General features: G+C 37.1%; 1 protein-coding gene across 1 annotated transcript in view; it reads left to right on the top strand.

Moving 5' to 3' along the window:
* The window catches only part of LOC145293213 (uncharacterized), a 226,578-nt gene that overhangs the window by 1,889 nt on the left and 209,689 nt on the right, over positions 1-15,000 (top strand). The window lies entirely within an intron of this gene.

The following is a 15,000-nucleotide window of genomic DNA, read 5'->3' as shown; positions in this document are numbered from 1 at the left end:
TGAACTTTCGACCCTCAGAAGATTGTCATTTAGAACTGAGGTAACTCAGCACTTTATCCGTTACGTCACGGATCTATGAGGACGAGCAGTAGTCCGAAGAAATCCAAATAATACGCATTTACTTTTTTTTTTTTTTTTTTTTTGTTTGTTTGTTTTTATAATTGAAATATTCGAATTATTGTCGATGAAGCAGAAGCACCACATTTGCAAATTATAACAGCAAAAACCGAAATAGTTAATGAACTGTTCAATTTTTAAAAGGGGGTTTGATTTTTTATGCAAATTTCGTATAATGTTACTTGTCATTTATTTTGACAAAACAGTTCTTTTTACAAATGGATTTAGATAATTTCGAGCGGAACTACCATTTTACGTTAATTGCATAGCAAATTGAAAATCACATCTAAAAAATATAATAGATAGATATTTATTTACGGATATTTTCTGCGATCTTGGTATTTAATTATTATAGTTATTTAAAGATTAAAAGAGAAAAAAAATGATAAAATGGAAGAGGGGTGAAAATAGTTTGGAAATGATGGGGGCTTATTTATCAAATGTAACCTGAAGAGCTTTGTTTTGTTTTTGTTTTTTGTTTTTTTTTTGGGGGGGGGTGTTTTGTTTTTGTTTTGTATTTTTTGTTTTTATTATTCGGAATTTTAACCTATTGTTCTAAGGGAGATGACTCTACTTTTTCAAAGAGTTTTAAAAAATAAATAATTTTCTTTCTCACACTCAGTCGCTGTGTTAAAAAAAATTACAATATCGCTGCATTTTATATACATATTTTTATATATATATATATATATATATATATATATATATATAGATATATATATGTGTGTGTGTGTGTGTGTGTGTTATGTGAATATATTTCGACCCAGAAAATGTATGTATGTATATATGTATATATATTATATATATATGTATATATATAATATATATATATTATATATGTATGTATATATATATGTATATATATGTGTGTGTGTGTGTGTGTGTGTGTGTGTGTGTGTGTGTGTTAATGTTATAAAACTGTATTACATTAAATGAAGTACTTAAAAAAAAACATTTTCTAACATGGTAGTAGGGGGTAGCATGTTCTCGTTCCGTCTAAATGAATAGAGTTACCTCCCTTGGAAAAATATGTTAAAATTCCGAAAAACCCATTTTTTGCTGTGTTTTCTTAAAGAAAAATTAAAGAAAACAAAAGGAAAAAAGAAGAAAAAATAGAAAAAAGAATACAAGATTCCCAAGAGAGAGAGTCAGTCGGTTGTCACTTAATTTCGCTCATGGAACCACTTTCTGATTGGTTATCGATTCTATTATTGTGACTGATAATATTTGTCGATTACACACGGAGGTTTAACCCCTCCCCCTTGCTCTACCCACATTTCTAACCATTGCTTTTACTGATTTTTCACAAAATCTTTAAAACTATTTCAAAAAATGTTATTTCTTTACAGTCATCATGTGGCCTCATTTCCTCATATAAGTTTAACGATAATTAATTCCAGGTGATTATTTCGCTTTGTTTGTTTGGTTTGACGGCATATCAACCCATTTCGAATTCATATCATTTGGATGCTTCGGAATACTGTTTTCATCTTGAGTGTCATTTTTCGCAACATTTCGGTCGATGTAACCTCCAACCTTCTTCAGGTGCATCTTATCGAACCCGGGAATGTTTCTTTCGAACTCGGGAGTTTGGACAGAATTTCGGACGGAACCCTTTATTTATTTCACGGGGGGGGGGGGGTAGCATGTTCTCGTTCCGTCAAACATAACTGGATAGAGGTCCTAAGTAATTCGCAATTGTATTTTTCGGTCTCCCACACTAAGAATTGAACCTTCAACATCCAGAAGAATATCACTTTTACAATTGACCTTTTTTCCAAGTACTTTAGCCACTGCGCCAAAGGGTTCCGTTCGAAATTCTGTCCAAATTCCCGAGTTCGACAGAAACATTCCCGAGTTCGACAAGATACACCTGAAGAAGGTCGGAGGTTACATAGACCGAAACGTTGTGTAACTCACACTTAAGATGAGAACAGTAGTCCGAAGAATCCAAATAATACGAATAACTAATCCTCATCTCAAAACTTCAGAAACGTTTTTTTCAATTTGTTTAATGACAAAGTCAGTAATTTTGGTTTAAAAAAAAAATAAAACAATCTTATGCTTACGAGTTCTTAATTCATTATGTAGGAATATATTTTGCAAAAGAAAAAGTCTGCGTACGATAGATTCTATTAAGCCCGTAGACTCGATTAGATGGTAGTAGTAGTAGTAGTAGTAGTAGTAGTAGTAGTAGTAGTAATCGAGGTCAGAGGACACCTGGGATTAATGGTAAATAAGTTGTGACTCTGCGTTCCCTCCGAAATTGTGATCTCGCCGTCAGATGCATTTTCACGTCATATCCAGAAGTGATTCTATTTAACCCATAGCTGGGGGATCCGATGGATACTGCTACCTCTGGACTGAGTATTCCAGGGAGCACTGGCAACTGATATGTGACCCGACCCCCACATTCTCTTAGCGCTCTCAAATTAGGGCTTCACTAATGGATGAAGTTCATACTCAATATCGAGTTGTGTGTTGGAGGGTTGATAGACGGATTTTTAATCATATTTATTATTATTATTATTATTATTATTATTATTATTATTATTATTATTATTATTATTATTTTTATTATTATTATTATTTATTTTTATTATTATTATTATTATTTTTATTATTATTATTATTATTATTATTATTATTATTATTTATTTTTATTATTATTATTATTATTTATTTTTATTATTATTATTATTATTTTTATTATTATTATTATTATTATTATTATTATTATTATTATTATTATTATTATTATTATTATTAGGTCACTTAATGATAAGGTTAATGGAATGATATTACTCAAAAGATGAGGAACACTATGCGAGTGATCAACAACATAAACGTTTGATTGCTTAAGTGGCTGTTGTAAAAAGATAATTTTAGAGAATAAAAAGTGGATCTTAGCTTTACTTTCAGCCGCCTCGTAAACTTTGTTTCCCTTATTTTATCTCTTAATCCTCACATTCCATTAGCGCTGTTTCTGACAAAGGAGAAAGAATTACTGTTTTCTGGGTCGAAATATATTCACATAACACTTATCGTTGTCTAGTTTTCGACCGTAAAGTAGTTGTTTTTTTTTTTAGCTTCATGCCTTGCCTGGGTCGATTCCCATAAAAACCAAACAACTATTTACAGTTGATTTTTTTTTTTTTTTTTACCAGAACCAAGTTGTAATCAGAAGGAAAGCAGTACCGGGCTAATGTGTTTCGCAGGGGGGAAAAATTTGGCAAAGAAGTTTTATCCATTGAAATTCAACGTGACACTAGGCACAGGAAGGGAGAAAGGGACTTATTTTTATTTATCTTTTTTTTTTTTTGAGGTAGCAATACGAATTCTTACTGTGAATATCTTACTGGAATGAACCAAAGATCAGAACACAGTCGAGCACCTTCTCTAGTAATTACGATAGAATAGAGTAATTTAAGGTAGAAAGAATATCTCTCTCTCTCTCTCTCTCTCTCTCTCTCTCTCTCTCTTTCTCTCTCTCTCTCTCTCTCTCTGTCTTTCTCTTTCTCTCTCTATATATACTTTTTATTTGTTTTACATAAGCATTTATATGTTGCTACTCGTTGAATTCAGTGATTGTTTCACCTCTGAAAAATATTAACCAGGAATAACACCCTGCACTGAAGAATCCCGAAAGGATGAAACACTAGTGTCTGTAGGTATTTAATTATTATAGTAAAAAAATAATTATGACAGCCCCTTTAAGAAATTCGTTTCTTATCGTTGAGCACTTTCCGTCGGTCAATTTAGCTCTTATGCGTAGATCATCGTATAACGATTTGATCACTGTCTGTCTGACGTAATGAACATTTAAATTAAAATGTTTAAAATTCAACGCTATTTCACACGGTTAATAGTAGCCGAATGGATACGGCCTCCGCTAATCGAGCCAGAGATGTCTCGTGTCGCGGGATTCGAATCGTTCGACAGGTAGTGATCGTGACACCCTGCACTGAAGAATCCCGAAAGGATGAAACACTAGTGTCTGTAGGTATTTAATTATTATAGTAAAAAAATAATTATATATATATATATATATATATATCCACAGAAAATTTTATGTATTTGTTTTTAGCATGTGTGTGTGTGTGTGTGTGTGTGTGTGTGTGTGTGTGTATGTGTGTGTGTGTGTGAAAGAGAGAGAGAGAGAGAATTCGTTCCCTATCGACTCTGAAACGGCTGAGGCGATTTTCATAAAATTTCATACAAATATATTTTAAATGTCTAGGAATGTCCTTATGTAAGTTTTGTATCGAAAAATCCGATTAAAGAAGAAAGAGTTCGATTTTGTAACAAATAAATATAAAGCCTAACATGACAGAAGGCCCCGGCGTATAAAATCAACAGTAGGTTATGGACTCCTTCGAAATGAATGTTTCTGTTTAGAACACAATTAAACCATGCTACTTGATTTTGACCCGTTTAACTTTAATTCAAGTGATCATGTAAAAATAATTTCGTAAAATCAACAGTTGGTTCTTTGATATGACAGAGGCGCGTTCGAAATGAATGTTTCTGCTTCGGGCACAACTGAACCACAATAGTTCACTTTTGAATTTAAAACTTTAATTCAAGCCATTATATAACAAAATTAGTCCCTCTGTAGCGCAGTGTAGAATACAATGTATTGTAAACTAAGACACTGCAGGAAGGAATGTTAAGTTTCCTCCCGGTGAGTCACAATCGATTTGATTGAAAAATGGGCAATTTCACCGATTTCTGTGCACTCACGGGGGGTCATGCATGCTTCAGTTGTTCGTTATAAAAATCGCTCCAGGCAAGACATGAAACCACTTGGCCAATAAAGATAATCCTAATCAAAATGACCATGTTCTAACTATATAACATAGCACGGATGTAAATGCATGTGAAATGACATCACCGGTGAAGGAAAAAAAAAACTATCAAAAAGAGAAACAGAATGATCACAGAAAAGACGTGGAGCATGGAACGAGATAACGTTTGAGATTTTGTAAGAGACGTTGATAGCCTTTGCAATTTGCGAGGCGTGAAGGGCCCCCGAGAAAATAATCACGTGGGTGACATTACAGCGGTAAAGAAGGAATGAGAAAGTAAATGTTGTTGCTACAAAGAAGAAGCGAGTTGGAGTTATTTCCTATCTTTGTCTTGGCAACTCCTTTGCGACTGAAACCTGTATTGACTCTCGGACAACGTTACAGCTAGTTGGGAAGCAGCCTCGTGGTTTTGGGTTCCACAAATAGAAAATAAAAATATGATGTGGAACATTCCTTGATTTTTCATTCAATCCCGAGCAACGTCGGTTCTCCCTGCTGGTATATTAATGAAAACTGCAGAAAAGTCTTAGGCAGATGTTTTCTTTTCTTTTTCTTTTTTTTTTCAGGATAGTGAAATGGAGTAGGAGGGGGGTGAAACATTTAACTAAAGAATGTCCGATGCAGGATTAGTGTCATGCCTCCGAAGAAGAGCTCACATTTGAAAAATCTAACTAAAATTTCTGTTTTGAAAGAAAAACTCGTCACTACATATATAAGGATGATATTGTCTGAGTTGGCGTATTCCTGTTTTAGATTATAGTACTACAAAACACAATCCCTATTGTAAACCAACCATTGTATACGATTAGTTGACCCATAGCTGTAGGGTGCGGGTCCATACCCTTTTAAAGCCATACCCTTGCAAGCCCTTAATTCACTATTTAACTCTTGAGGACTTCCTGTTTGACAGATCTGTTTCGAATCCAGGAGATTGAAAGTTGATAGTGGGATTTCTTCATTCCGGCTTGGTTTGTCTTTAAGTGAATTTTCGTTACTCTCCTATTTTTTTTTTATTATCATAGCATTAGCCCCTTTCATCGTCTGGTCTCTGTATATAAAAGCGATACGCTATTAAAATAAAATAACCGTAAAGGCAACCTGAAGAAAAAGGCTCACATATTAAGATAAGAACTAAACGTTCGTGGAACCCAAAACCACGAGGCTGCTTCCCAGCTAGCTGTAGCGTTGTCCGAGAGTCAATACAGGTTTCAGTCGCAAAGGAGTTGCCAAGACAAAGATAGGAAATAACTCCAACTCGCTTCTTCTTTGTAACAACAACATTTACTTTCTCATTCCTTCTTTACCGCTGTAATGTCACCAACATGATTATTTTCTCGGGGGTCCTTCACGCCTCGCAAATTGCAAAGGTTATCAACGTCTCTTACAAAATCTCAAACGTTATCTCGTTCCATGCTCCACGTCTTTTCTGTGATCATTCTGTTTCTCTTTTTTATAGTTTTTTTTTTCCTTCACCGGTGATGTCATTTCACATGCATTTACATCCGTGCTATGTTATATAGTTACAACATGGTTATTTTGATTAGGATTATCTTTATTGGCCAAGTGGTTTCATGTCTTGCCTGGAGCGATTTCTATAACGAACAAGTGAAGCATGCATGATCCCCCGTGAGTGCACAGTGAACGAGGCATAAAAATGACTAAGTTCAGCATTTAGCCCCAAAAGTCCCCGGGGGATTTCAAATCCTGGTGAAAATGAACAAACGGTACAGTTTTAGGCCTTAACATATATAAATTTGAGTTCTGCATCATGCAAAAAAAGAAATGACTAAGTCCGTCATTTGCCCCCCCCCATTTAGCCCCAAAAGTCGCCATATTAAAATTTAAGTTCAGCACCATGCAAAACTGCTAAATAGACATACACGGGAAATTTTGGACAAATATGGTAAAATAGTCCCCAAAATGGAGTGTTTTTATTAGCCATAAAAGAGCCCCTGCGGCACACCCAAGAGTTATCGCCAAGTATAAACAAACAAAATTATATAGTTACAATTTTTCAGAAAGTTTTATAAAAATCTAAGGCATCAATTTTTTTTTTTTTTTTTTAATAAGCACAAACGTGTCAATTTTAGCCATTTTAACACGAAAGTCACCCGGGGGGAGGCACCCGGAATTTCCCCGGAAAATCCGTTGTATTACTTTTTTTACTCATACTATGTTTAATGTTTGTGCAAAATTTAAAAAAAATTCCAAGGCGTAATTATGGAGAAAAGTGCGGACAGACGAATGGACAAACAGATTCACCTTCCTTTTGTCGGGGGACCAAGGAAAGTTACTTTTGGAATGGTTTCAATAGACTTGCAATGAGTTGAGCTCGGAATAATCGTTTTAAGTAGAAGTGAAGTGTCCCAATACAAAACGCGATGAACGCCATTTTAAAATACAAGAAACTACAAGTATAAAAAAGTGTTACATTTCAAAATTTGACCATATTGCCAAATTATATTTTGCATACTGGCATCATTTTCTCTTTCTTTCGATTAGATAAGCTTTTCATCAAATTTTAGATTTTACATATTCGACAGTTTATTTTATTTATTTGTGGATTGTTCTCCTCATCTTCATAATAGTTGTTTCGGCCAACTCATCCTCTGGCCTTCTTCTTCCTGTAGTGACTCAACAACAATTATAAATATGAGGATAACAGTCCGCAAATAAATAAAATAAATGCTCAAGTTACTCATCTCAAAGGACCCCCCCCAAAAAAAATAATAATGTTACTATTCGCCATTTTTTAAAAAAAATTTACTATCTCAATTAGGATAAAGTATTAATACAGGGTGGCCCAGAAATAGTGACCTATTTTAAAAGTTATTCAAGTTTTAAAATAAGTGACTTATTTTGGGCCGGCCTATAGTTACAAGAAACCTTCTCAACTACTGATTGCCATGACCAATGATACACTACCTTCGTTTAAACTCCTCGCCTTAACATTCACAGGGAACATGAATTGGAACAAATAATTGAGGTCATTGCCAAGTCTGCTGCAAAGAATGTAGGCTCTCTTTACCGTGATAGAAGATTACCTACCCCCGAAAGTATCATGTACATTTACAAAGCCACTATTCAGACATGAATGGAGTATAGTTGTCACATCTGGTCTGGTGTATCTTACTCTTAGACTGGGTCCAAAAAAGAATCACCAATCCAGTAGGCCACGCATTAGCAACCAAAGACTAACCACTGTCCCATCGTCGAAATGTTGCATCTCTGTGCCTGTTTTGCAAATATTTTAATGTAATGTGCTTCGACCAATTCGTAGCACTTGTCTCCCCTCGACGTAAATACCTCCGACTTACCCGATAAGCAGCCAAATCCCATCCGTGCAGTGTAGAGATCCTTAGATGCCAGAAAACTTTCTACTTTAATATTTTCTTCCCTAGACTTTGGAATTCTCTCCAGGATCCCTGCTTCCTTGACTGTACTGGCATGCAGAAGTTCAAATGTAATGTGAACAGACATCTCACTGCCTAACTACCTACATAGTATCGCTGTAAATTTGGTCCCAAATAGTAGCCCCTCACATCCAATTGGCATTGTGTCTTGGTTCGGGTGAAACAAAGATTAAAACAAAAAAATGGATTTATCGCGTTTTGCGTTCGAACTCTTCACGTACTATTGTGCCACTTTGAGTTGCTGCTTTTGAAATGGATGATCGTTCTCTGACAGGGATCTATAAACTACGGCTCGCGAACCAAACCGGACCACCAAACCTTTTAAACCAACCCGCGGAACTCTTATGGAAAACATAAAAATATTCAGAAAAAAAGAAAAAAAATGAATGGAAAAATGTGTGAAAATAGTGTATTGTTTTATTATTATTATTATTATTTTTATTTTGTTCTGTTCAGAAAATGATTTTAAAATAATGAGGTTTTGGAGAACCGGTTTCAATAAAAAGCAAAGTTAATGAGCGAAAGAGTACAATTTTTTTTCTGGCCCGCGTAGCTCTAAAAAGTCAACAATATGCCCCCCCCCCACACTGGAGACCCCGGTATAGGTATAACATTTATTGTAAAAATATGTTTTTTTTTTCAACTATCTATAAATACAATTGTCTAATCGACCCATAGCTCTTTTAAAATAAATACAATTGTCTAATCGACCCATAGCTCTTTTAAAATCCGTCACAACAAAAATTTAGAGGGGGAGGGGGGCCAACTCACGTCCGTTTTGATGTGATATATGAATAAAAATCTAGACACTAGAAAGATGCCTGAATGAGTGACAACTTGTATCTCAGACAGTCGAGAATACGTCATCGGTAATCAATCCGACAGATTCGTTTAAGATAGAGGACCTTTTACTTGTCGGCTATGGTATAGTTCTGTATAGTCGCGGGAGTGGCACTTTTCCAGGACTTACCGCTTCTCTTTGAGAAGAAGTTAGTTTATTGCTGATTATCTAAGCCGCCCCTTGCCGGAGAATGCAGACGGGGATGCTCAAGCATTTTTCGTAAGCTAGAGTGCTCTTTCATCTTGGGCGCTGGCTTTTCAATCCCTACCTTGCGACCTTGTGTCACATATAGAAGTGGTGGTAAGGAAATAAATAGGATTTCTTTGCTTGGCCTTTTGACTAAGAGCAGAGCGTAGTATCTGTTTTCAGCATTTATTTCTCTCCCACCGCCAGAAATGTGACACAAGGATCGGGAAGTGGGATCGAAAAGTCAGCGCCTTCGCCCTCACCTCACCTTCGATTAGGGGCACTCAGACCTACAAAATGTGCTTAGAAAACCTCTAGTAGGGGCGGGGCGACAGTGCTTGTTGCGAGAAAGGCAACAGATCATTTTTTTAATATGTCATTTAAAGCAAAAGCAATATCGCTTACTTAATTATCATGCCGAAAATAGTAATACATCCAAAAATTACGAAAATTTATCGAGTAGAAAGTTATATATAGTTAGAAGTAATTTTTACGGAAAATTGGGGAAAACTGCATTTTTGTAGATGTTTGAAAGTAGACGATAAAGATTTCGCACAGAGGGGACATAACTCGAAACACATATTTAAGATTACATCGTAATGGCGTCGAACTTGTTTACCCTATAGTTATAGACTTTTTTATTATCAAAAACACAATAGCAGTTCGATGAATTTTCGTAATTATTGGATATATTATTGTTTGTAAATAAATAATATTGCTTTTTTTGCTTAAAATGATATATTAAAATAATATGGATATGTAGTCTCTTTCTCTCTCTCTCTGTCTCTGTCTCTCTCTGTCTGTCTGTCTGTCTGTCTGTCTCTCTCTCTCTCTCTCTCTCTCTCTCTCTCTCTCTCTCTCTCTCTCTCTCTCTCTCTCTCTCAACAAGCACCGGGGCGCCGAGGCGGGGCGGGGCGCCTCAGGCAATCAGCAATACACTAACTCATAGAAAGACGAGCATTCGTTCCGATGCCACACTTCGTGTTTTCTGTCCTCAATGTTGATTCATACCAATATAGCGCTATTTTTTTTTTTTTTTTTTTTTTTGTTAGTTCGTTTTTTGCTAACATACTTAGAAGAGTGGAGGCACTGACTGTGGATCTAGTGGAAGCGCTACGTAGACAGTGACACTCAACCATTGTTGCTTTTTACACGGCGCTCTTAAAGTTTCATTAATGTATTACCACCACCACCCCCCACACACCCCCCACCTCCCAGTTTCACAGCAAAGGGTGAATTGAATGGAGATTAAAAAAAAAATAGTCGCTAGAAAATTGTTTTACAGTTCTGTTTTCTGTCATCTCGTTTAAAATCTACTTGTGCTGGAAAGTCAATGAATGTTTTCCACATTCTATTTGTGTAAACAGGCAAGCCAGTCGAATATCAAAGCAGACTTACCGTCTTTGGATTCTCACCAATTTTAGTAGCAGCAGTAGTAGTAGTAGTAGTAGTAGTAGTAGTGTTGGGGGTGAGAGAAAGTAGACGCGGAAGATGTATGCGCTGGAAAGTCAGCATTGACTGGGCGGAGTTGGGTACGCATAATCTCTATTAAATTGCTTGACCACTTCTAGGTGTACGTCGACGTTTCTCGCCTATGCGTAACTTACACAGTATTTCTTTTCGGTGCTTGCATAAACAAAGGCGACAGATCGATTTTTTTTCAATAAGATTGCTGGAACAGAGGAGTATCACTCAGATATAATACTCTCGATATAAATTTACGAACTGGAAATTGGTCAAATTTTAATTAATTTAATTAAATTTAATTAAAGTACTGGGGTTTGTATTACTGTACACATAGATTCGAAAAAGTTGCCAGAAAACAAATATATAACAAATAAATGTTATCAAAGGCAAGATAAGTTACTTTTCTACCTAACTGGATAATTTTCTAGTGATTTTATTTGATGTAACATGTTTATTCAGCTCAAAAAAAGCATACAGTGTTAACCGATGTATTGGAAAAATTAAAATAGCGCCCGACTCTCTCTTTGACACGGTAAGTTTGGGAAAAAGAGTTAAAAATAAAAAACTAAACAAGATACTGTTAGAAACTCGCTCAATATATGTTACCGTGACATAGGCTGACATATAATCTGTGGGTTTATAACAGCATTTTGTATATTTTTTTATTTTTAACTCCTTTTCCCAAACTTACTATGTCAGAGAATAAGAGTAAAAGAAAACTGCAGCCATGGACAGTCGTGTGATTTGGAAGATTATAAATGAAGACCAGGAGGAGTGAAAAATGTCAGCAAATCTATTTAACAATATTAACATATATTGAAAATATAATCGAGATTTAGGAAAAAAAATAATAGATGTTTTAATGATTTGTTTTTATTTCTGATATATTATTGGGGGAATATTATCCGTATAAATTAATCCGATGAAATGAGACTCAAGACACAGATTAAGGTTTATTGTACAAATTTACAAGGTAGCAAATAAGAGATTGAACTTGAACGTATCTTGAATGCCGGAGTATCAAGATTAGCTTACTCTCTTCCATTGGTTACGGCTTGCTAGCTTTTTTTATAGTCTGAGTAGTCCATTCTTAGGGAGTGTCAAGATCTTCCACTATATCTCTTTCCTTTCGAGCTAAATTGTTCCTCCAATATTTCTTTCTTTTAGGATTAAGACGAAGACGTTTAGTCCTCTTCCTCTTTTTGCTATTATTTCTCCTCTCAGTCCGCGTACTTTCACATTTAGACAAATCAGTATTTTTTTTTGGGGGGGGGGTCGTTCGTGCCTCTGTCGGTATTCCTACGTGCATGGATGGTTTTATTTGAAAGGACTTATGCAATACCCCCATTGGTATTTCTTCGTCATTTATGGGTGTTTCTATGTATCGCGGTCTCGATTGATGAATATGTCTCTTACGGACAAACATTGCTCATTGAATTATGTAGATACTCGAATGTACCTATTTACTATGCCTCCCCACGGGACAGAGTCGTTTTTTAACGTGGAGAAAAGGTACAAAAATAAAAATTGTCTCAGTCGTGAAGGATTTCTCCTCCACCGAAAGAGAACAAGAAATAGAAGTGCAGCATCTGAAGAACAGATGGTATTGATTTGCTCCCCCACCGAGCAAATTAGGCACAAGGCCGATTTTTAATGTGAGGAGTGAAGGGAGGGGGAAGGGAAAAAGGGGACCAGCTCCCGAGAGGTGGGAAATGGGAGCTGGTTAAAGGTCAAGCATGTGGGGTTGCCCCCACATCTGGTCTTTGCTTGCACTATCTGTCGGAACAGATGGTATTTATTTGCTCCCCCACCGAGCAAATTAGGCACAAGGCCAATTTTTAACGTGAGGAGTGAAGGGAGGGGGAAGGGAAAAAGGGGACCAGCTCCCGAGAGGAGGGAAATGGGAGCTGGTTAAAGGTCAAGCATGTGGGGTTGCCCCCACATCTGGTCTTTGCTAGTCATAGCTAGTCCTAGCTAGTCATAGCTTGCAGTATCTGTCGGAACAGATGGTATTTATTTGCTCCCCCCACCGAGCAAATTAGGCACAAGGCCAATTTTTAATGTGAGGAGTGAAGGGAGGGGGAAGGGAAAAAGGGGACCAGCTCCCGAGAGGTGGGAAATGGGAGCTGGTTAAAGGTCAGGTATGTGGGGTTGCCCCCACATCTGGTCTTTGCTTGCAGTATCTGCCGGAACAGATACTACACTGTGATTTTGACCAAAAGGCCAAATAAAATCTTGATTCCCATTGGTTACCGCTCGCTAGCGTCTTTTGTGGACTGAGCAATCCATTCTCAGGGGGGTGTCAGGATCTTCTACTCTATCAATTTCAAAATTTTCAACCGTTTACGGTTTTTCTCGATTGTGCGAGTTGGGTATGTGAAAGAGAGGAAGCAAGAAATACGTGCGCATGCAAGGATTGCATATTGTAAGATGGGAATGCATTTTTTTCTTCCTATTTACTTGCCTCCGTGAGGGCTGGTGGGCCACCATCCGGCGTGTGGCTGAGACATCCGAGAGGAGGTGAACCACACGTTGGCAGGAGAAGCGTGCCCGTAGAAAGGGGATGACAGATCCAGCTTCAACCCCAGCCCAGGCAGAGAGGCAATGACTACATCTGCAGCACCTTTGGCAGGACTTGCGGCTCCCGCATCGGCCTGCGTAGCCACACCACAAGATGCAATCCCCCGACTGAATAAGGACGCAGAATTTCATGATCTCTCATAATCGTCGGAGCCAACAACAACAACAACAACAACTTGCCACCCCACAAGGGCAAAGTTACACACACACACGAGTGATGCTTAACGTGAAGAAAATACAGATCTCCTAAAAGGCCCACCCTGGAGTGGAACAAAAATAAAAATGGAATCAATCTAGAAGGATTCTCCTTCAATAAGCGAGGACAGATTAAACTAAGTGTAGCACCAGAACAGATACTACACTTTGTTACTACCATGGCCAAGTAGAGTTTTTTTTTTATTTATATTTGATAAATTTGATTTACTTTGGTCCGCAAAACAAATTGTGCATGTGTGCGCGCGTGTGTTGTTTAGTGTCCGGTATAATTATCGTTGACACACCGGTTCCTATTAGATCACCGAAGTTAAGCAACGTTGAACCTGGTCAGTACTAAAATGGATGACCATTTGGCAATTCCAGGAGCTGTATATGCTGTTCGCTTATCTCGGCATTGTTTCCAGTGGTCCTGGACTTCTCCTTGCCATAAGACTCAAGAAAACGCCGATTCAGGTTGTGTTGGAACGGATAAGAGTTTCGAAGTATTCGATTAAAATCGTTATGGTAGTAATACTCCCTATCTTAGGCTGAGCATTTGGGAAGTGATATACAAATTTCCATTAGCGTATGAAACGATGTTCTTTGCGTAAACAAATTGAGCTTAAGTATTTTGGACAACGTCAAAACACTGTTAATTCACTGTCCGCATAGCAGCAGCCGTATAGCGCAACGGTAAAAAGCTCCGACTGTCGTTTGGGCGATCTGATTTCCTGGCTTGAGGTAGATGCTTGTCTAGCCGCACTGATGAGCAGTGAAACAGTACTGTATGTTGATGACTATATATAGTCTTTGAAGTTTTTAACCTTTAAAACTATAAAAAAAAAATATTTTTTATCATTCGTTAGAAAACCATCTAGTCAGTAAGTCATTTAATCACCTGCAATCACTGCATCAACTCGCTCTCAAATTTACTATAATACCAATAATTTATTTTTCAAGGGATCATCAGTTGTTTACCATGAAACACTGTTTCGGGGATTTAAAAACAAAACTGTATATTACATCATGGCTCCCCAGCAGTGTTGATCAAACACCACCACCCTTAATCTTAGGAAGAAGACATGTTTCAAACATTTGATTCAATTTCCTATTCGTAATTGCAATTACTAACCTTTTCATACTATAAAAATGAATTTCTTACCTGTGCGATTCATAAATTTCCACATTTAAAATGGATTATATTTATTTGCTGTCCACTCAGCAAAATGTGGCACAAGGCCGGAAAGTGGTAACCCAGCAGGCTCCCCTAAAGGAGGGGCACTCCTGCAATTTTAAAAATTGCCTGAGTAAACCCCGTCGGCATTCCCCGGTCGGGGCGCCTCAGGCAGCAAGCAATAAACTTGCCCCACCGGAAAGCTCAGTGGCAAGGCCT

The sequence above is a fragment of the Euprymna scolopes genome, chromosome 14, assembly GCF_053919585.1.
Source record: "Euprymna scolopes isolate OS-2025 chromosome 14, ASM5391958v1, whole genome shotgun sequence".
Taxonomy (NCBI): Eukaryota; Metazoa; Mollusca; class Cephalopoda; order Sepiida; family Sepiolidae; genus Euprymna; species Euprymna scolopes.
The sequence above is the reverse complement of the archived record's forward strand: the minus strand, read 5'-3'. Positions and strand labels throughout refer to the sequence as shown.